At 41.8% G+C, this 22,228-nt stretch overlaps 1 protein-coding gene and 1 long non-coding RNA gene across 9 annotated transcripts in view; both read right to left on the reverse strand.

Annotated features, from left to right (window-relative positions):
- ST6GALNAC3 (ST6 N-acetylgalactosaminide alpha-2,6-sialyltransferase 3) overlaps positions 1-22,228 on the reverse strand; it is a 273,570-nt gene that overhangs the window by 25,796 nt on the left and 225,546 nt on the right. The window lies entirely within an intron of this gene.
- Positions 16,655-22,228, reverse strand: part of LOC310765707 — a 5,686-nt gene continuing 112 nt past the window's right edge. The window contains exons 1-2 of the long non-coding RNA XR_014549756.1: positions 20,976-22,228; positions 16,655-19,137 (exon numbers count right to left, since the gene is read on the reverse strand). The exon at positions 20,976-22,228 is cut by the window's right edge and continues 112 nt beyond it. This is a non-coding gene — a long non-coding RNA (uncharacterized lncRNA). The remainder of the gene's footprint in view (positions 19,138-20,975) is intronic.

Genomic DNA, 22,228 nt, shown 5'->3' on the forward strand with positions numbered 1-22,228 from the left:
ATCGAGATGGACTGGGCAGATCATGATACCCAAGAAAGCAGGCATTGAAGGCAACAAAAATATTTTTTTCCAGGAATACTGGCAAGACATGCCATGGAGGAAACTACATCTGGGAGATCAAGTCTATACTTACTTTCCCCAAGTCATGAAACATCTTATCACATTGATTACAATCTGGAGCTTGACACCTGAAGGTGCTCCTTATTTCAGGTTAATATGGTGGCCCAGTTTGCATGCAAAGCATGGCTAACCATGAACAAGCAAGTGTACAAGGACCACAAGACATAAATTGGGGCTGCTTTTCTTTTGCCCCAGAACTACGTAAGCCATGATTCGGCTTTTTTGCTCAATTCAAATCCCCCCAGTGTAAACAAGGGTTGGCATTGTAGCCTTAGAGATTAATGATGAAGCAAATTTGGGACTCTAGGAGTTAACAGTGTGGCAAAGGTCCTGTTATACACCTATCAAAAATACTCCATGGTAATATCTCTTGGACCTCTGGGCATTTCTCTAGTCAGTTTGGTTGTGTTTCTCCCGCAAACTAAGCTGACTGAGGCATTTTATGGAAGAACTGAAATACAGAGCAACTTGTATTATTAGGGGCTTCTGATCTGCAAGCAATCTGTTGGCAGGATGAGGTGGAGAGTTTCAAACTCACCAGTAATCATAGGAGCCAACTCTTAGGGGTCAAGGTCACTTTGTCCCTCTCCCCAATAAAATATTTGCAGTGCCCAGGCCTTGCCTAAGCTGATGGGCATTGTCATTCAATTTGTGTGTGTGTGTGCGCGCCATGTAATGCAATCGATTATGTGGGGCGGAGCGTATCCCCCCCAATATTTTATTCAAGTTGGCACCCCTGTCAGTAATCACTTTCTTTCAAACAACTGGGGAAAACAGGTTGTGTGAACTGTCCTCAAGATATAAGAAAAGGAAGCCCCTACCGTACACTGACTTAGTAATAGTTTGATTATTTTGTGTGTGTCCCTGAAAAGCCATTGTGCTCTTCAAACAATTTTTGTACCTTACATAAAAGAGCTTCAGTACAAAACTGCATTCAGATGTGAAAGGATCACATAAATGAGCAGAGTAAATGCAACACTTTCTCCAAATATATTCTAGTCAATTCATGCTTTTTGTGCATAGCTGAGAATTAAAATAAAGAGACCTCAGGTTCATCCAGAATCCCTTGAGAGAATTAATTAGGCAGGTCTGCTCACCTACTTCACTCTTCAAAATTAGAAGGACATTCACTGTGCTGCTGCTAGCTGCATATTTTAGCGAAATCTATGGTAGGTGAACACAAAAGAAACATCCTGATTAGCTCTTAACTGTGTCAAGGCTAGCAGTCATTGAAAGGGTTCATATTCTCATGGGTGAAAGCCAGGGATTGTATTCATTAATCCCCCCCGAAGTACTTTAATTAAATAAGTGAGGAAAGGAACAGGAAGAAGACAAATTTCTAAAGGTTCTCATCACATCTTTATACAACAGGGTATGATTGGTATGGAGAATAGGAAACAGCTGAAATATATGGATATTCAGTACTAGGAATGGTCAGTATTTTTAAGTTAACCAATTTAATTTGCACCTCCCAGACTAATATATAGATGGAAATGTATTCTAAGTCAGATGCTGAACCTCTCTGAATTTTGTGATGCACTTCTCAGCTAAAACAAAAACAAAAAACAAAACAGGTACCAAAATGTATTAAAGATATGTTATTAGAACGGTTTTCATCGAGACATAATAATATTTTAATCATAGGTAAAGGTAAAGGGATCCCTGACCGTTAAGTCCAGTCACAGACGACTCTGGGGTTGCGGCACTCATCTCGCTTTATTGGCCAAGGGAGCCGGCGTTTGCCTGCAAACTGCTTCCGAGTCATGTGGCCAGCATGACTAAGCTGCTTCTGGCGAACCAGAGCAGCGCACGGAAATGTCGTTTACCTTCCCGCTGAAGTGGTACCTATTTATCTACTTGCACTTTTTGGTGTGCTTTCAAACTGCTAGGTTGGCTGGAGCTGGGACAGAGCAACGGGAGCTCACCCCGCCGTGGGGATTCGAACCGCCAACCTTCTGATCGGCAAGCCTAAGAGGCTCAGTGGTTTAGACCACAGCGCCACCTGTGTCCCTTGATGCGCCAATATTAATCATTAATTTTGAGAGACACTAAGTTAAAAACAAAACAAAACACCGTTGCACTTTATTTTACAGTGAAAACAATACTATCTTGAAAGGACAGTTGCAATGTTCCTTAACACGACAAGTTCTATATAATCTCTATATTATAAACCTGCAGACATGACCATGTTTGAATCCAATTCAAGAAGACTGTTTTCTCTATGCATTCCTTAATACAGAGAATCATAAAGCTTTTTAAAAATAAATTAAATAAAGTACAAAGAATCCCGAATTATCAATTAAAGTTTGACAAGAGTAAGGTGAAATCAGGATAGATGACTCTGATATGAAAGAGGCAGAAATAGAACATGCATGGGGGCTAGCATCTTAATTCAGGAATCGGGAATGTTAATGCAAACCATCAGTCACTCTCTTCAGAGGAGTCACTGATGCAATTAGCATAGACGTGACCATGCATCTTTTCTGGTCCTATAACTTTCTCCAAATTCTCCAAAGAAAGAAAGAAAGAAAGAAAGAAAGAAAGAAAGAAAGAAAGAAAGAAAGACGATTGCAGGGGGATCCTATTGGTTTCTTCCTGTTTGCACCAAGTTTCCAAATATTTATTATTCATTATTATTAGTTTATTAAAATAAACTGAAGCTGCCATTCATTTACAAAGATACCAACGTGGTGAATAATCTTATCATGCCAAGGGTAAAATTACAATAAAACTGATACATTGCAACTTTCCCCTACAATCTTTGAAATCTTCACCTTTATTTTTTCCTTTTGTTTTTCCTTTTGTTTGGTGCTTGGGAATAACACTGCCATTTACCTCAGCTTTCTGAAGACTGATTCATAATTTATATTCTATCTATTGTAGACACTCATTATTTTTAATCTGTCCTGGAAAATAACACTGGCTTCTGGCTGGTTGTTTTTATTTATTTAATTCAAGAAAAACAATATGCCACTTGATTGTAAGCAAAGGTGATGGCTTCGGCCCAACATTGGGGGAGAGCTTGGTGCCATGGTGGGCCGGTGATGCCATGAGCCTGTGACGTCGCACATACAACACAGCTACCTGGCTTACTAAGCAGCCACCTGGCTTACTAAGCAGCCACCTGGCTGACTGTGAGCTGAGAAATGCCCAGAAAGTCATTTATTTCCCCACCATTCACAACAGTTCGGCCTAGAATTATCTGTCAGGCCATCTTTCATGAGTCCTGTCAGACAAAGCCAATTATCTTGCTGAATCCATCAATGAATTTGTTTAACTAGCTCAATATTTCAAATGATCGAAAGGCATTAGAACTTAATATTGTACCAGTGTCCGTTAATGAAATAATGGGGGGAAAATACTCTTTCTCTCTTCAGCATATTAAATTTCACAGACAAAAAAAGTTATAGTTGGCCAAAGGAACCCTGCGGAGGACACTAGGCAAATTTGCAAAGTATTTCATGTTTTGAGTATGTTTCTTGCTGTCTCGTTTTTTTTAAAAGCTACGCTTTTGTTATCTGATGCTACGTATTTTGCATTTTATTATGTATTTATTATTTTACTGACAGTAAGCCATCTTAGGAATTGATTTGTGTGATGGTTAAATAATTCATTATGGATAAAATTAATATTAAATTAAATTGTGGGGAAATGGGGGCCCTTAGATGTTGCTGGAATCCAGTTCCCCTCATCCCTGATCATTGGCCATGGTGACTGAAGCAGGGTTACCATATTTCAAACAGTGAAAATCCACACATAAAGTTTTTGTCAAAGTTGTTGAGCTTTTTTGGCAAAATCACAAAAATGGAAATCGGCAGGAACTGCCAACATGGACTACTATATGTCCACATTTTACCGGACATGTTGACAATTTCTGCCCGGACATTGCTGCTGACCATAGTCTTCTGGATATGTCTGGGAAATTCTCAACGTATGGCAACCCTAACTGAGGTTGATGAGAGTTGGGAGTCTAAACAATTGGAGAGCCTAAACACCTTAGTCCTGAATTAAATATATAGTAGCTAGAAATCAGTCACAGGTGTAGATGCCTGTGTACATTCTGTGCTCCCCTTTTCTATTATCTGAACTGCTCCTTTTTAATAATGAAAAGCAATAAACGTACTGTCTTGGATCCTAAGCTGTGCCTCCATTCACATATGGAGGAGACACCTCACTCCATTTGCAGATGCCAGACATATAGTATAAATTCCACCCCAAAGTGTCTCTAACCCCAAGTATCTGTCTAGCGGGGAGGTGGGTCTTGTTCCATTCATTTCATCCATGGAAGGAAACTTAGGTTCCAAGCCAGTAACTAGTACATTAACAGTGCAATCCTATAAATATCTACAATGAAGTAAGTTCTATTGAGTTCAAGGGGACTTACTCAGAGGTGAGTGTACATACAACTACAGTCTAAATGATTTTGTCTGTAAAGGAAATTCCTTCTGACACCTTCAGTTTAAATTGTGCCCTGCAAATTATTTAGTGTTAAACTGCAGTTCAGACTAATAGTAGGCATGTTCTAAAACTGCTGAACATAAAAAACAATTTTTGAAAGTTTACAGTTATTATGCTGAACTGTACTGACCCCCTCCAAAATACAAAACTGGTTTATAAATAAATAAATAAATAAATAAATAAATAAATAACTGTGCTTTTAAAGGCATAATTTTCTTTACTTTTCCTATAAAGAAAAATGGTCTTGGTGAAACCCTGAAACATATTAACTACAGCCAAGTGTGTTGAATTCAAAAGTGGCAACTGTTGCCTCAATTTTTTATCCAATGTTGTTGCTAGGAAGCAAAGGTAACCACTAATGGAGACACCAGATTAACTATTAACAATTTGGTCACACAGGAGAGCGGCAAGAGCATAACAATTGACATTACGTAACTGCATTGATGTTTAGGAAGCATTTCTGTGGCTTTTGAAACCTGTTTGTCTGATAAGCTTGTGCCAACCAAGGGATTGCGATAATTACAATTTACTATACAAACTGGGACAACTGATAAATTATTTATTGATTTCACCTTGCAGAAATAATCCTTCATTTTATGTCCTAAGCATACAGTTAAACGAAACAATAAATGGAAACCCCAGATCAGAACTCAGACATTTCCGAGATTCCTGTTGAGAACATTAAAAATAAGGCTTTAAATCTATTTCGGGGCGGTGAAAGACCACCTTTGGGTGGATTCCAACATTGTCCGTTTGTAAAATGGAACTTCATCTCCCTTTCCTCTACCCTGCAGTCCCCTGTGCACCCCCAAAAATCAGCTCTGGAGGGCACCCCAAACTTCTGAAGTAGATTTTGAGGGCACATGGCGGGTTGCAAGGGGTAAGAGATGGAGGTGAAGTCATTTTAAGACTTAGAAGTGTAAATTTATTTAGAGTGCCTGAATAGTAAGCCTTGGAGCAAATCCTGGCAGGCATTTGAGTTTAAATCTGCTAGTTTAAATCTACAAACTGTTTTTGTTTATATGGATCTGTGTTACTGCTTCCACCCTATGTGTTTAACCATAGTGGAACAAGCTAGAAGTGACTGCAGTAGATCCATGCTTTTAAATATTAATCTTCCCCCAACCATGTGGAAACCAGGAGATTTTGCTATGTGAGCAACCTGTAGCCTTTCAGATGTTGCTGGACTACAAGTCCCATCATCTCTGATGATTGGCCATGCAGGCTGGGGCTGATGGAAGTTGGGAGTCCCACAACTTCTTGAGAGCTACAGGTTCCCCATCCTTTTAAAAGAAATATGGGCATTCTCCTTTGACATCTCTATGCTGCTCCTCTCCCTAAGTATTTCTCCACAAGGTTTTATGACATGTTTGTCATAAAACCTTGACTAAAGAGAAAAGCAACTGGGAGGAAGACTAAACCACATCTCTGCAACATAGTGCCATTTAGGTGTGTATCTTTGGTGTGCGTTTAGGTGTGCTGTGTATATTCACTTAACAAACACTGAACTGAGCCATGAATGGGAGGAAAGCATCTTCACTCCTCACCGGCACGTCCCCTTTCCTCTTAAAAATAGAAATGGACCACACACCTTCTTCATGTGTGATTGAGATTGAACATAAGGATTGATCCATCTAGCTCAACACTGTCTTCCATAACTGGCAGTATGCTTCTGAATACCAGTTCCTGGAACTAGCAGGAAGGGAGATTTCTATTTGCCGGCTTCTCATAGCATCTGGTTGGCCACTGTGAGAACAGGATGCTGGACTAGATGGATCACTGGCCTGACCTAGCAAGTTCTTCTTACCTCCTTATGGCTCTCCAAAGTTTCCCCCAGTCCTATTTGGAAATGCCAGGGTTTGAATTTGAGACCTACTGCATGCACAGCAGAGGTTCTAACCACTGAGATATGGCCCTTCTCCAGACTCGTGGAAAAGCTGCCATAACTTGCAATTTGGCCCTTTGAGAGCTGGAAGCACATCCTACAGACCGCTGCCTTAAGTTGCTGAGAAATTGTGCTGCAAACACTGTTGGATCTAGTGCAGGTGGACTTTCCCTGGATCTCCATTTCTGGGACTAGATTTAGGATAGAGTTCTGCCAGCAAACACTGATGCCAATTAACTCTTAACAGAGATATGTTCAGATGAATAAGTTTATAGTGTGATGTACCATATGTTTCTTTATAGGAAGGTCTCTTCCAAATGTATCACAACAGATAGTTAATATGTATATTATGAATGTAAGTGTATATACTATAGGACAAACAAAAACAATATCAGCTATGTGCGTAAGCACAATATGTGATACCACATGATGCTGAGGAGCACTTTGCTTTTCAATAACTTTTTAAAGATTTGTCAAGAAGCAGCATAACTTTAGGCTGAAAAATAGGACAGCAATTCTCTTTCTCGTGGTTCACAAGCCAGCATTATCTGAATAGGTATCCTTCCCACGACTTTTTCAGCAATCAGGCAGAGTGGAAAATATTTCTAATAATAATCCACAAGGATCATTTCTCGGTATCTGGCAGGTGGTGTGCATCTAACAGAAATCTTTTCATTTTTGTGTTAAAGTATTCTTCGTTCTACAAGCTGACTGCCGGCTGACACACAATCTAACCTAAAGGCTATGGATCAGCAGGTAAATGCTGAAATTCTATTAGTTTTCAGACCTGGAGTTTACGCCTTTCATTTCACATAAAATCAAAACCCCACACATGAATAGGCAAAGCACGGAGCACAGATCTTTTCCTAAAATCATCCAGTTCCCTATTACTGCAGTACTATGAAGAAAGCCGTTTTGGCATTTTGCAGATATAGTGTATTTCCTGTGCTCAATGACTCTGCCAAGGAGAGTAAATAGAAAACATGAAAGAGATCCACTTGGAGGGGGGAAAAAATTAAAACCATGACAAGCGCTATAGTTGGAAAGAAATGAGACGTTGCAAAAGTACAAAGACAGACAGACTCCAATTGTGTTTAATATTAACACAATACATGAAGCGTGTAGAAACCTGGATTTTTTATGTACAGCTACCTTTTAAAGGAACAAACAAGCCAACTTCAGGCTCAGGGCTCTGGCATTTATCACAAGAATAAGGAAAAAGTAAACTACCAAACACTTCAAAATGCCCAGAATATTTAGGAATAAAATACTTCTTTTCTCAAGAATATCCTAAAATAAAATTAGTGAGGTTATTCTTGTATTCAGTTCTACAACATAAAAAGTGTTTTATACTTGTAAACCACTTAGAAGCCACTTTGTCAACTAAGCGGTATATTGTTTAGTCATTTAGTCGTGTCCGACTCTTCGTGACCCCATGGACCAGAGCACGCCAGGCACTTCTGTCTTCCACTGTCTCCCGCAGTTTGGTCAGACTCATGTTTGTAGCTTCGAGAACACTGTCCAGCCATCTCGTCCTCTGTCGTCCCCTTCTCCTTGTGCCCTCCATCTTTCCCAACATCAGGGTCTTTTCCAGGGACTCTTCTCTTCTCATGAGGTGGCCAAAGTATTGGAGTCTCAGTTTCAGGATCTGTCCTTCCAGTGAGCACTCAGGGCTAATTTCCTTAAGAATGGATAGGTTTAATCTTCTTGCAGTCCATGGGACTCTCAAGAGTCTCCTCCAGCACCATAATTCAAAAGCATCAATTTTTGGCGATCAGCCTTCTTTATGGTCCAGCTCTCACTTCCATACATCACTACTGGGAAAACCATGGCTTTAACTATACGGACCTTTGTTGGCAAGGTGATGTCTCTGTTTTTTAAGATGCTGTCTAGGTTTGCCATCGCCTTTCTCCCAAGGAGCAGGCGTCTTTTAATTCCGTGACTGCTGTCACCATCTGCAGTGATCATGGAGCCCAAGAAAGTAAAATCTCTCACTGCCTCCATTTCTTCCCCTTCTATTTGCCAGGAGGTGATGGGACCAGTGGCCATGATCTTCGTTTTTTTGATGTTGAGCTTCAGACCATATTTTGCGCTCTCCTCTTTCACCCTCATTAAAAGGTTCTTTAATTCCTCCTCACTTTCTGCCATCAAGGTTGTGTCACCTGCATATCTGAGGTTGTTGATATTTCTTCCGGCAATCTTAATTCCGGCTTGGGATTCATCCAGCCCAGCCTTTCGCATGATGAATTCTGCATATAAGTTAAATAAGCAGGGAGACAATATACAGCCTTGCCGTACTCCTTTCCCAATTTTGAACCAATCAGTTGTTCCATATCCAGTTCTAACTGTAGCTTCTTGTCCCACATAGAGATTTCTCAGGAGACAGATGAGGTGATCAGGCACTCCCATTTCTTTAAGAACTTGCCATAGTTTGCTGTGGTCAACACAGTCAAAGGCTTTTGCATAGTCAATGAAGCAAAAGTAGATGTCTTTCTGGAACTCTCTAGCTTTCTCCATAATCCAGCGCATGTTTGCAATTTGGTCTCTGGTTCCTCTGCCTCTTCTAAATCCAGCTTGCACTTCTGGGAGTTCTCGGTCCACATACTGCTTGAGCCTTCCTTGAAGAATTTATATACTAAGCGGTATATAAATTTAATAACAACAACAGAAAGTATAGATAGGCTTCCATGGTCATCACACCCATAGTATGGAAATAAATAAAAGAAATTAATAGGACACTGAAAAGCTAGCAAAATAGGTATAGCCTCTTCATGTTGGAAAACATAAACATATAGAATTTTTTTTTGTATACTGCATTTGTAAGGATAAACAGCCTTGCTTATCCTTGGAACATCACTTTGAGCCACATCTGCAAGGGACTATAATGCACATTTAAAATACAGAGGACAGGGGGCTAAACTGGATGTGATTTCATGGAATCTCCATCCTTCCTGGTCTCTAAGCTGCCCAGGGCCCAGTCCAATCACAGTGGTCTGATCTTAGATTTTGCAGAGCAGTCCCTGCCACAAACTCAGTCTAGCAGGTAATGTGCTGTATGTTAAGTGAATATACACAGCAAAAAGCTCCTAAATGGCACTATACTGAAGTGATGTGGCACTGACATTGAATGGTACACTATGGGGATGAAACTAAAAGTGGACAGGCATGACCAGCTGGCAGAAAAGCTATGATGAGTGGTCCATGTTGGGACAAGCCAGCATGAAGCATTTTAGTACTGCACACCTTAGCACTGTGCTCTGAAGTGTTGCTTACTATCTTTGCATATGCAGTATCTTTCACCTTGAAGGACATGCTGCGGTTTTACTTGCTGGTCACCGAGTGCAGGAACAGTGTCACCAACTCACATAATGCTCTCAACTTAAAAGCTAAAACATGCAAGCTGTGTTTCCATCATTACGATACGATGTGGCAGGTGAGGAATTTAAGGAGCATGCTTTTTCCATTTGAGGCTCCCATCACCATATGTTGGATGATTGGTTCTGTGCTGACTTAAAAAGAATGTCGCCTATTGAACGATTTCTAAAAAGCATCCTGCATTTCCCTTGAGGATCTCTTATCCAAGTATTGACCAGGCTTGGAATGCTTTGCTTGCAAGATCTGATCAGATTTGTACTAAAGGTGAAGAGCTGCAAGTTTACGATAAGGGTGTTACCTAAAATGTTAAACTTAATGGCATGTCGAAAAAAGAAATAACTGAGTTATTAAGACAATACTTATTATTTATACAGAAGGACTCTCCTCCCTGGAAGAGAGGGGAGTGGTTGTGGGCGGGAGACCGAGCTCCGCCCCTGGTAGGGGGCCTAAGCCCCCTCCCCTCCTTACCTGGCTGGTGCCCACGCCCACCGGAGGCAGCCAACCAGGTGCCTCCGGGGGGCGTGTGTAGCAGCTTAATGCTGTGGCACCAGCTCCTGTGTGCCAAGGACAGAGAAGTATGATGAAGGTGGTTTGAATGCATTATTTGTCTTAAAGGGAAACATCCATTGGAATGAAGGCAATGCATGTTCCAATTTCTTCCTCAAACTTTGAAACATCTCTCAGACTTCACCATTAGCAATTATTAGAAGAACCTTGTAAGGTAGACTAATATTTTTATCTCCATCTTGAAGACTGAAGTTTGAGACATATAGATGAAGAAGTATTTGAAAATTTCCAGCTCAAAGGTGAACCACTACACTATATAACACATGAATCCTGAACTCAAACATAATGATAAATCAAAGTTTATTGTTACAAGAATGAGCCTATGTGAGCTTCAAGCTCATAAGGGTTTCCATTACACTTCCTCTTCTGGTGCAAATTTTTTGCCTTTGAGTAACTGCAGTTTAAGGTTATCCCTGAACCCTAAACTTTGGTTCATCTTAACTGGTTTATTGAAAGAAGGCAACACTCATAAATCAAAGTTTTTGTGTTCCTATGTATGACTGTTATTTCATTGGTTACAATAGAACCCACACATCCACTTTACTATCCAAATGTGATATGGACCATATTGTGTGGTTTCAACAGTACAGGATATTAAAATATTTCTGGTATTTCCTGTTTCATCCTGCTTCACTTAAATTCACTTAACTAGCAAGAGGGGGTGGAGAGAAAACTAGTTCTGGTTGAGTGCAAGCTTAAAATATGAGGAGGTTGATCACTCAGAATAATGTGTTTTATTTGACTCTGTTTTTTAGAGATTTGTTTTTTGCTGTTGTACATGCTCATGACTCCCACAGATGTTATTTATGTGTGTGTCTGCTTGAAAATAAACTTCAGAACAGTTGTCATCATGTCAGAGGACTAAGAGATGGAAAAGACCAATTAGGCCCCTTCCTGGCTCTTTGCTCTAGCCAATTTCCCCTAGCAGAGTATTCCCTGATGCTCTGTCCAGTTAATGCTTCATGTCCTTTGACTTCAGAAAGTTCCTTTCCCACAAAATGAAGGTAAAAATCACAGCAGCCTAAATCAATAGCTGTAGCAAGGAGAAGCGTCTAACTTCCAAGGTCTAAAATGAAAAGGAACATTTTTCATTATCTGATTATATCTATGAAATTTTAATGTTTTAATTTTGGCCAACATGGTATGAATTAGTTATCTGTGGGGGTTTTCAGCCCTACCTGTCATATGTGAAGTCCCTTTGCGAGAACAGTGATCATATGCTTATATTTCCTGGGCCATTTATAAAGGAAGATTTATTGCCAAAGCCAGTGCAAGTTAATTTAGAAGGGCTCACATTACTTGGACTTCAAGCTGAAGTTCTGCAGGATCTCTGCTATCAACTCTTGAGAAACATACTTTTGGCAATTGTCTAGGGAAGAAATCCAATACAGCATTTGCCCTCCTGCAGAAGTCTAATTTAAATTAAGTGGTACTTGGAGAACTACATCCTCCAAAGATCCACTCAGTTGCTATTGTTCTTGCAGCTTAAAAAAGGAATAATGATCACAGCAAGTCTAAGATCACAAAGGTGTATGCATGGGTGGGAGTTAGAAGACAGATCAAGATTCTCCCTTTTAGTATAGTAGATTTCCCCCCTCTTCATAGTTTGAAAACAACAAAAGTCATTGATAGAAATGGTCCAGTGTCATAGGGCAGAGATGGAGGACCCGTGGCCATCCAGATATTGCTGTATTCCAACTCCCATCAGCCCCAGACAGTATGGCCAGTTGCTAGGGATGACAGTAGTTAAAGTTCAATGACAGGGTTGTGCTGGAAGACCCATGGGATCTCTTCCAACTCTACAATCCTATGACAGCTTGAGGCCCCTGCAATCTAGGAGGTAGTTTTCATACCTTGGGCAGCCTTGGAAACTTGCTAGGCATTCCTTAATGAGAAGTTCGGTGATGGCATATAATGTTCTATGAAGGACTGTTTGTCCACCACTATTTTACTCAGAGTAGACCCATTGAAATTAATGAACATAGCTAAGCTAGGACCATTAACTTCAATAGGCCTACCCTGGGTCAAATGTAGCTGAATACCACCCACTGTTTATTATGTAATAATCACTACACACAGGTTCCACTATCATAATGAGCCAACAATTCTGTTGACTCTTATGGGAAAATTTATAATGTGTTCTAGACCACAGATTTTTGACCTCAAAATGACGAAAAACCCCAGGAAAACCCTCTGAAATCTTGCAAAAGGCAAACAAAGAAGGAGAAATGCTCTTCTCCCGCTATTTGTCTCTCCCACTCTCTCTCCTGCCATGGTTCCTGGTGAAATGGCTGCTGTGGACCAACAAAACACAGAAAGGTAAGGGTTGTTTAAGGCTGCTTACAGTACTACATGCAGGTGTCACTGTCTGGATATCTGAATCCATGATGTGTATAGTGAGGATTGGGTACTAATTCCTCATGTTTGGATAAGTGATTTTTTTTTTCATAACAGGTAAGTATGGGCTGCCATTAATTCACTCTCGCAAATCATTCTATAGTGAATCTTTCCCCATGTAAATATTTGTATTTCATGGATGTGACCAATGCTAGAACAGTAGCAACAGAGCAGGCTGGTCCATGGAATGTTGTTGGACTCCAGTTCCTATCAGCACCAGCCAGTGTGACCAATGGGAGATGCAGTCCAACAACATCTGAAAGGTCATGGGTACCTCTTCCCTGACCTAGTGCAATGCAATCTGTTGGGTAACTGAAGCATCTCTTATGTTTGAGTGACCAGTGGGAGAGTATGGCATGTTCATCACTTAAGTAAGGTTGTCTGGTGCAAGCGATTCTAGTGGCCATTCATGTACCTATAGTGGGATGGCATATACCATTTGGATCATGCTGGTTTTAACTACTATTCTTGGCTGGTTGGTGCACCTGGGAATTTTCATAGACCTCTACAGCTCGCTTTTTAAATAATCAGTGATTTATTATTATCACTATTTAGCTAGCTACTTGTAAATTCTCTTTAGCTTTTCTCTCATAATGTTTCATGATTTACTGTCTTTATTTGATATAGCCTGAATTGCACACATTTAATATGGGGCCATTTTCAGGGATGTGCTAGAAGGCTGTATGTGGAATATTACTTTTCCTCCTATATTTGCTCAAAGGCATGATCTCAACAGTGCATGGGCATGGCAAACCTATATTTTTACAACAATTTCTGAAACTAAGGAAAGCTGGGGGGGGGGACCTCCTTTCCTATTATTAACTCAATTTTGCAGACCTGGAAGATGATCCTGAAATGACCGAGAAATCACTGAATAAAAATAAATCGCAGGTAGGAAAAGATTAGACTGATGCTACACAAGTGCTATTCTGCTTATTTGATGACCTCTGCCAATACACAGACCTTGGGATCTCCACTGAATTGCCAGATGAGTTTCATGGCCTAATCATTCATCTGCTTATATAGCGCAAGCTCTATTTGTATTTCAGTGGCTGGAAATTTAGTTACTGTTGTCATGCTGGATGGAGAGCTGTACTGATGTCACACCACCTAAAACCATTTATCTCCTTTAGGCACTGAAGTCATTCAATGATTTTTGACACAGTAAGTACAGTCCTTTACCAGAAGATAAGCCTGTGACAGCAAAAACAGCAATGAGTCTTGCAGCACCTTCAGCACAAAGGACTCCTCCAGATAACTCGTTTATGGACATCTTGACTTGCTTGCACAAAGCTTACATGGAGGTTAGACAAGGTCAGATCAACACTATATGTTTATAGCACATCCAACACACACAATGTCCTCCAAAGAATCCCGGGAGCTGTAATTTGTTAAGAGTTAAAATAACTTAGAAGAGTGCAAGCAAGATTGTGGTTTCTAAGTTCACCACAATAATGATAAAATGATGCCAAAATCACTTTAGTAGTTGTGGAATTTACCAAGGGATTAAGAGCTTTCTGATGGCTTGAAACAGCTGCAGTTGGTTCACTGTTGTTGCTGCTGTCCCCTGTCCCCACAAGGGCAGCTAATGTGGGGCAACATTATATTTTATGAACTGTTATAGATGAAGCAGCTAAAAATACCTTCTAAATATGTTCAGAATATGTTCACTGCTGATGAGTCTTTAAACCAAATATGAGAAACATTTCATGGAATTAAGCATAACTATTTCTTGGAGACTTATTCATTTGAGCTGCTGGATGGTCTAACAGTAACACTGGGAAAGGGGGAAATGATTAGAGGTCAGTGGCAAGTAATTACTTTTACAAGGAATGCTTCAGAGGAAAGACATCCTCCCCTGTCTATATCCAGTCCCCATAAAGCCATGGTAAGATGTCAGCAGAGTGTTTTTTATGTTTCTGTGATGTCTGTATTGTAGTCATAGCCAAACATGACTATTTTTAATAATAATCTCTCACGCTGAAAGTAATGTATGTGTAGACTTCCTGCTTTGCAACGCACAAGTCTTCATCTGTGGATTTTACACTGCAATCCTAGATACATCTACACAAAAGTAAGTCCTATTATGTTCAATAGTGTTTATTCCCAAGGAAGTGGGTATAGGATGGTCCACAATACTGAAGTTAACTTGACGTATACAACAGGCATGAAAATCATTTTCCTTTTTAGCAGAACTTTGCTATACTATTATGGGCATTGATTTTTAAAAAACCTTTCTTTCTTTTACATAAGCATCCTTGTAGGATTACCACCCAAGGCTGATTCCTACTGGCCTTGTCCACTCATAGTATCCAAATGTCAATGAAACCTAAAGTGGTCAGACCAAAATAATCATCATGCAGTCATTTGCCATTAGCTTACTTTGATCTTTTTGTTAGGAAAACATACATATCTATATAAATAGCTGGCTGAAATAATTTCCCCTGCTTCCATTGGCAAATGAAGAAATGTTGTAGCAATATGCAATACATGCCAGAATAAGTGACAAGGGGAAACTTGTTTTTAGTAATGTTTTCCTGCTTTACTGTTTCTGAAATGTACAGTAACGTTAACAGCTGTATTTTGCTTCGACAAACTTCAAAGAGAAAATTGAAACGCGAGCCCATTTTCGATTACAGGACTTATAGCAGAGCTGTTTAGAAACAGGTTTCACTATTTGGGAGAACTATTAATGACTGTGAGAATGTAGCCATAAACCTGCATATAATAGCAGAGCAAAATACCAGTTCTGAAGTAAAATGACAAAGAAGCTCTTGCTTTCTTCTTGGCTCAATGCTATGGCACAACAAGCTATGTATTCTGAAAAACTGACAGTAAGTGTACATTAAAGCATATCCACAAATCCTTCCCCCCCCCATTCCAATATTTGCAAGTGAAATTCAACAGCATTATTTACTCACCAGAAAATGCATTTGAATAATTTTGCTAGTCTGGTTTTAAAAAAAGTGGTGTTTTTGGGGTGGGGGGTGGGGAGGGGAGATAACATTCCTCATTGTTTTCCAGTCGCTTCTCAAGACTGTCCATGGGGCTGACAAGTAGGATTGGGGGAGAAATTTGGTTCACATTTTTTACATGGAACCACCCAATTTTCACTTTCTCAAACAAAACACAAATCAAAATGGAGTTTTCCTTTGAAATTTACAAAGGCGATGAGGTTCTGCAAAGTGTACAGAAATGTGCATAAAACTACATTTGTGAAAATAAAATACAAAAACGAATTGCTCTGGGGAAATTTGCACAGACGCAAGTATCTATTGGGTAAAATGGGCACTTAAAAAAATGCTGATCAATTCTCATAAAGGCTTTTGAAAAAATAACAATTTGTAAACTGATGCAGAAATGTGGATAGCTAATTTGAGCTTAGGAAAAAAGAGAAATCTGAACTGACAGATTCACCCATCACCTAGTTGAGGGTTTGCCTGCAGTGGGTCTTCCTGCTGAATGTGAGAACCCAGGGTTCCAGCTCACAGGACAGCCTGGGCATGTTTGGCAGGCCCTCCTGCTGCCGACAGGCGCTTGACCCATGGCAAGGCTTGGAGAAGGAATGGTGTAGGATGGAGCGCCAATGAGTGCTGCTCCACTCTCCTCGTTCATATGCTTATCCCTGCACATTGGTGAACCCTTTTTCATTGGGGGCACCCCATCACTAGCCAGCTCCCTGTTTCTACACAGTGATTACCGCTGTAACCAAGTATATAAGCCCATACACTACAAACGCATGCCCAAAGCACAAATCCTTCAATATAAATGTGTCTGTTCTATATTCTAGTGCTGCTGTATTTGTTGAGTGGTATCTAAAACACCCACCCACCACAAATGCTCTTAATTGAGTTTTTCTTTTTGCATTTTACAATTGAATATTAGTTTTAAGAATCTTGACCTTCAACAGCATGTTGTCCCTGGGAACTGCTGGAGAACTCTGGATAGGGGGCTCCACCTGTCCCTTCTTATTCCAGACCTTCCTTACACACCCTCCAACATGTCCCAGTGAAAACAGGGATGCATGTCTTTCGGGGCCATGTTCCTGCATGACTCATGTGATCCAAGCAAAAGCACAGTGCCCAGAAATGTGCTGTTTGGGGCACTGCAATCTCATGTGGTTTTGCCCACCGTGCATCCCACCTTTCTGCTGAGACTTGTTAGAGGACATGCAAAGAAGGTCTGGAATCAGAAGGGACAGGTGGAGCCCCGTATCCAGAGCACGGCCCCCCAAAATGGGATGTCCCAATTTAATTGGGACAGTTGAGATGTACGGTAAGTCCTCGAGAACCCAGCTTTTCACCATTACTGCTACTACAATTGTATGACTCCATATTTTCTTGTATGAAAAGACTCGTGATACAAAACTAGCAGGATTTCTTAGCACCTGGGAGCTCGCTCAGCAACAGAGTGGCTGGGTAAGGGTAATAGTTCAGTGGTAGAGAATCTGTTTTGCATGCAGAATGTCTCAGGTAGGGTGGGAATGTCCCTTCTGGAAAACCCTGTATAGCTGCCTCTGGTCAGTGTAGATAGTACTGAACCAGGTGGACCAACTGACCAATGTGGTATAAGGCAGTTTCTTATGTTTCCGTGGATAAAATGTCAAGAGTCAATGCTCATCTCAAAGAACATTGTTGTTGCGCAGCTCTAGCAACACAGGTAGAGAAAGGCTTTTGCCTAAGAGCATTGGGAGCGCCAGTGAGTAGGGTTGATAGTGCTGGGTTAACAAAATCTGGCTCAACAGAAAAGGAAGGTTGCAAATTAAGTCTCAAACTATTAACCGCTGCTGATTAATCACTAAAGACAGTTAGCTCCTAATCCCATATGGATTTGCATACATTTTAAACTAAAGTTGCTCCTTAAAGAAACTGGTTTAGGGTAGATGTTATTCTTTTAGGAACAATTTGAGATAATCGGATTTAAAAAATGCTTTGTCTGCTTTATTTAGTCTAAAAACCTATCTTCATTACACATCTTCAAAACAGCAATTGCATTGATATTCATGGCTTAATAAAGCAATTAATCAATCAAAAGGCAATTAATCAACTAAACACACACTGATGGTAACTTTAGTCGAAAGTGTTATTATTCTAGTCATCTCCACAGCCTTTTTTTTATTAAAGTCAAACAACATTTTTCTGTAGCTGTATCCAATTAGAATGTTCACGAATCTTGGAACTGTTCAAGTTAGGAGATTTTAGCACAACCGCTGGATGTATTTAAGTAGATTCTATTTCAGTTCTGCTTGAATAAATTGTCTGAAAGATTCATTACTCATAGTTCAAAGCTCTGAACAAATCTGTATTAAGTTAGGTAGCTCATTTTCCTAGGACAGATGTAGCTTTTTTGTGCACCGTTTTTAATTTAAACTTATCACTGATAAAAATGTTTTGATCTGAACGGATTACAAAGGATATGAGAAGAAAAGATAAATCCCCCGTTAGATCCACTTAAGGTCAGAGAGGGCCCTTCCGTGTTGTACCTCCAGCACCTACTGAAGACTTAAAAAAAATTCCAGCAGGCATTTTAACTGGATTCTGATTTTATAGTTTTAACTGATTTCCTTTTATTTAACTGATTAGGCTGGTTGGTTTAGAAATGCAGAGACAACTAAATGTTTCTCCACCCCCAGCTTAAGGTTAGAGATATTTTGGTCTATTCATCTTCTAAAGGAACACCCACCCACATTCCAGCCTTACTTACCTTGTATTCTACCACTTGAGATGTCTCCCCCCCCCCCGGCAGCTCACATCCAAGAGTGGAGCTGGGCTGCAGGGAGAGAAGTTTTATTGCATTGCACTGTATTGCTATTGTTTATACAGGGACATGAATATTCAAGTCTTAAACACAAATGAGAATTGTTACAAGGCTTTCATCTTATTACTGGTAAATGGGCATTATATAACTGATCAGACTGTAAAATTCTTTTCTCTCTCTAGGGAATCTTACTGATATGAACACTGATAAAGACACATTTTGCAGGAGAGAACGAGAAGCGTCCTGCAGGGTTCGAGTTAAATTCGTTGAACTCATTAAACTCAGCAAACACGTATTTAATTTTAAAAAGCGTGCGGTCTGCCTTGGCCCCAGATTTGTAATGTTAACACTTGCCAAAAGAACACAGGATACTACCTTACAACCATGCAGGATGCCAGCGCATGATATTATTTGGCCCATGCAGGGCCCATTGCTGCCGCCGCCATGATAACTAGGTCTGCATCCTGCTTGTGCCAGCATCTGAATTGCAACCAGTCCTGCTCCCAGCATGCATACATTGGAGTTGGGTTGGGGAATCTTTTCCAGCCAGAGGGCTTCATTCCCTTCTGGGCAACTTTCTGAGGGCTACATGCTACTGCTGAGCAGGGTCAGGAGGCAAAAGTTGGCTGAGCAACAAATACAATGTTTACCTTTGTACAGTTCAAAGACAGAGATAACTCTTTATTAGCAAAAACACGATCTCCACAGACTTGGTTGAGTGTCAGCCCTAATGAACAGAGCAGCTCATTCCAGGTGGGTCCTCAGCACAGGTAAACTGCAGTAGCCCCAGCATTGGGAGAAGGCTCCTTTGCTCCACCTCAGGGGCGCCATGTCCTGTTTTGCTGCCTGAGGCGAAACGGGAAGGTGCTGCCCTGTCCGCTTTAAGCCTCCCTTACCTAGGTCGCTTGGTGGTGCCGGATTCTGGTGAGATTTGCTTCTCTGCCAGCAGTGGAGGTGGCAAGGCAGGTGGAGCACCCACAGGGGTGCCAAATCTTGGCGTTCCATCACAAGGTGGCTGCCCCTACTCCCCCTCACCATGCAGACCACTACTGCCTAGTGCCAAAGCCAACCCACAGCCAGGCCTGCTTACATCAGGTCACATTTTTTGCCATTCTAGAACAGTTATCATCTACTCTGATAGAAAGTGACTCCTAAGGGCCTCGAGGAGAGGTCAGAGATTGAACCTGGGACTTCCGGCCAGGGGTGGAGGAAGCCACTTGGGCGCCTGGGGCAGCACGCCCAGGAATGGGGCAAGCCGCCCACAGGGGCGGGGACACACCGTGGGGCCTCCATAGTCTGCCTGCCTCCTCCCACTCAGCCGCCCTACAGCATGAGGGGGGAAAGCAGAGGGCAGACTGTTTGGGCAGTGCAGAGCCTGCGCGCACCCAAGCCACCACGTCTCTCCCAGGAGAGATATATGGCTCGGGTGCGCTGTAGGCCCTGTGGTGAGTGCTGCCCCTGCTTTTGGCTACTGAGATATGGCTTTGGCGGTCATCCTTCAGCTACAGCTTTTAAAAAAAGGCTTCATGTGGGTCTGTGGTAGAAGTCTGCTACTTAACCTCAGACCTCTATGGGAAGGGAAAACCACAGGTCCTCTGCACAGAAAATGCAGAGACAACTAAATGTTTCTCCACCCCCAGCTTAAGGTTAGAGATATTTTGGTCTATTCATCTTCTAAAGGAACACCCACCCACATTCCAGCCTTACTTACCTTGTATTCTACCACTTGAGATGTCTCCCCCCCCCCCCGGCAGCTCACATCCAAGAGTGGAGCTGGGCTGCAGGGAGAGAAGTTTTATTGCATTGCACTGTATTGCTATTGTTTATACAGGGACATGAATATTCAAGTCTTAAACACAAATGAGAATTGTTACAAGGCTTTCATCTTATTACTGGTAAATGGGCATTATATAACTGATCAGACTGTAAAATTCTTTTCTCTCTCTAGGGAATCTTACTGATATGAACACTGATAAAGACACATTTTGCAGGAGAGAACGAGAAGCGTCCTGCAGGGTTCGAGTTAAATTCGTTGAACTCATTAAACTCAGCAAACACGTATTTAATTTTAAAAAGCGTGCGGTCTGCCTTGGCCCCAGATTTGTAATGTTAACACTTGCCAAAAGAACACAGGATACTACCTTACAACCATGCAGGATGCCAGCGCATGATATTATTTGGCCCATGCAGGGCCCATTGCTGCCGCCGCCATGATAACTAGGTCTGCATCCTGCTTGTGCCAGCATCTGAATTGCAACCAGTCCTGCTCCCAGCATGCATACATTGGAGTTGGGTTGGGGAATCTTTTCCAGCCAGAGGGCTTCATTCCCTTCTGGGCAACTTTCTGAGGGCTACATGCTACTGCTGAGCAGGGTCAGGAGGCAAAAGTTGGCTGAGCAACAAATACAATGTTTACCTTTGTACAGTTCAAAGACAGAGATAACTCTTTATTAGCAAAAACACGATCTCCACAGACTTGGTTGAGTGTCAGCCCTAATGAACAGAGCAGCTCATTCCAGGTGGGTCCTCAGCACAGGTAAACTGCAGTAGCCCCAGCATTGGGAGAAGGCTCCTTTGCTCCACCTCAGGGGCGCCATGTCCTGTTTTGCTGCCTGAGGCGAAACGGGAAGGTGCTGCCCTGTCCGCTTTAAGCCTCCCTTACCTAGGTCGCTTGGTGGTGCCGGATTCTGGTGAGATTTGCTTCTCTGCCAGCAGTGGAGGTGGCAAGGCAGGTGGAGCACCCACAGGGGTGCCAAATCTTGGCGTTCCATCACAAGGTGGCTGCCCCTACTCCCCCTCACCATGCAGACCACTACTGCCTAGTGCCCAAGCCAACCCACAGCCAGGCCTGCTTACATCAGGTCACATTTTTTGCCATTCTAGAACAGTTATCATCTACTCTGATAGAAAGTGACTCCTAAGGGCCTCGAGGAGAGGTCAGAGATTGAACCTGGGACTTCCGGCCAGGGGTGGAGGAAGCCACTTGGGCGCCTGGGGCAGCACGCCCAGGAATGGGGCAAGCCGCCCACAGGGGCGGGGACACACCGTGGGGCCTCCATAGTCTGCCTGCCTCCTCCCACTCAGCCGCCCTACAGCATGAGGGGGGAAAGCAGAGGGCAGACTGTTTGGGCAGTGCAGAGCCTGCGCGCACCCAAGCCACCACGTCTCTCCCAGGAGAGATATATGGCTCGGGTGCGCTGTAGGCCCTGTGGTGAGTGCTGCCCCTGCTTTTGGCTACTGAGATATGGCTTTGGCGGTCATCCTTCAGCTACAGCTTTTAAAAAAAGGCTTCATGTGGGTCTGTGGTAGAAGTCTGCTACTTAACCTCAGACCTCTATGGGAAGGGAAAACCACAGGTCCTCTGCACAGAAAATGTTAGCCCTTCTGGTGCACAAAAAAGGGGGGGAAAGGATTATAATGTAACCTCCAGCAACAAATAACATTAAGAGCTGTGAAAAGCAGTTTAATGACAAAGCTACTAAAAGCATTCCTCTTTACGGTCTTTTTATTTTTATTTTTTTTTAAAAAAGCTTTTGAGTCATCTGAAGAGCTGGTACTGGGTTTTAGTTGAAAGCAATCAGGTCTGCAGTCTCAGACAGCTGCATTCATAAAGTAGTTTCGCTTGTCAAACTTGACATTAATAAAGCTACATTTGGCAAAAGAAAGGCG

This window comes from Podarcis filfolensis (genome assembly GCF_964270895.1).
Source record: "Podarcis filfolensis genome assembly, chromosome: 6".
NCBI lineage: Eukaryota > Metazoa > Chordata > Lepidosauria > Squamata > Lacertidae > Podarcis > Podarcis filfolensis.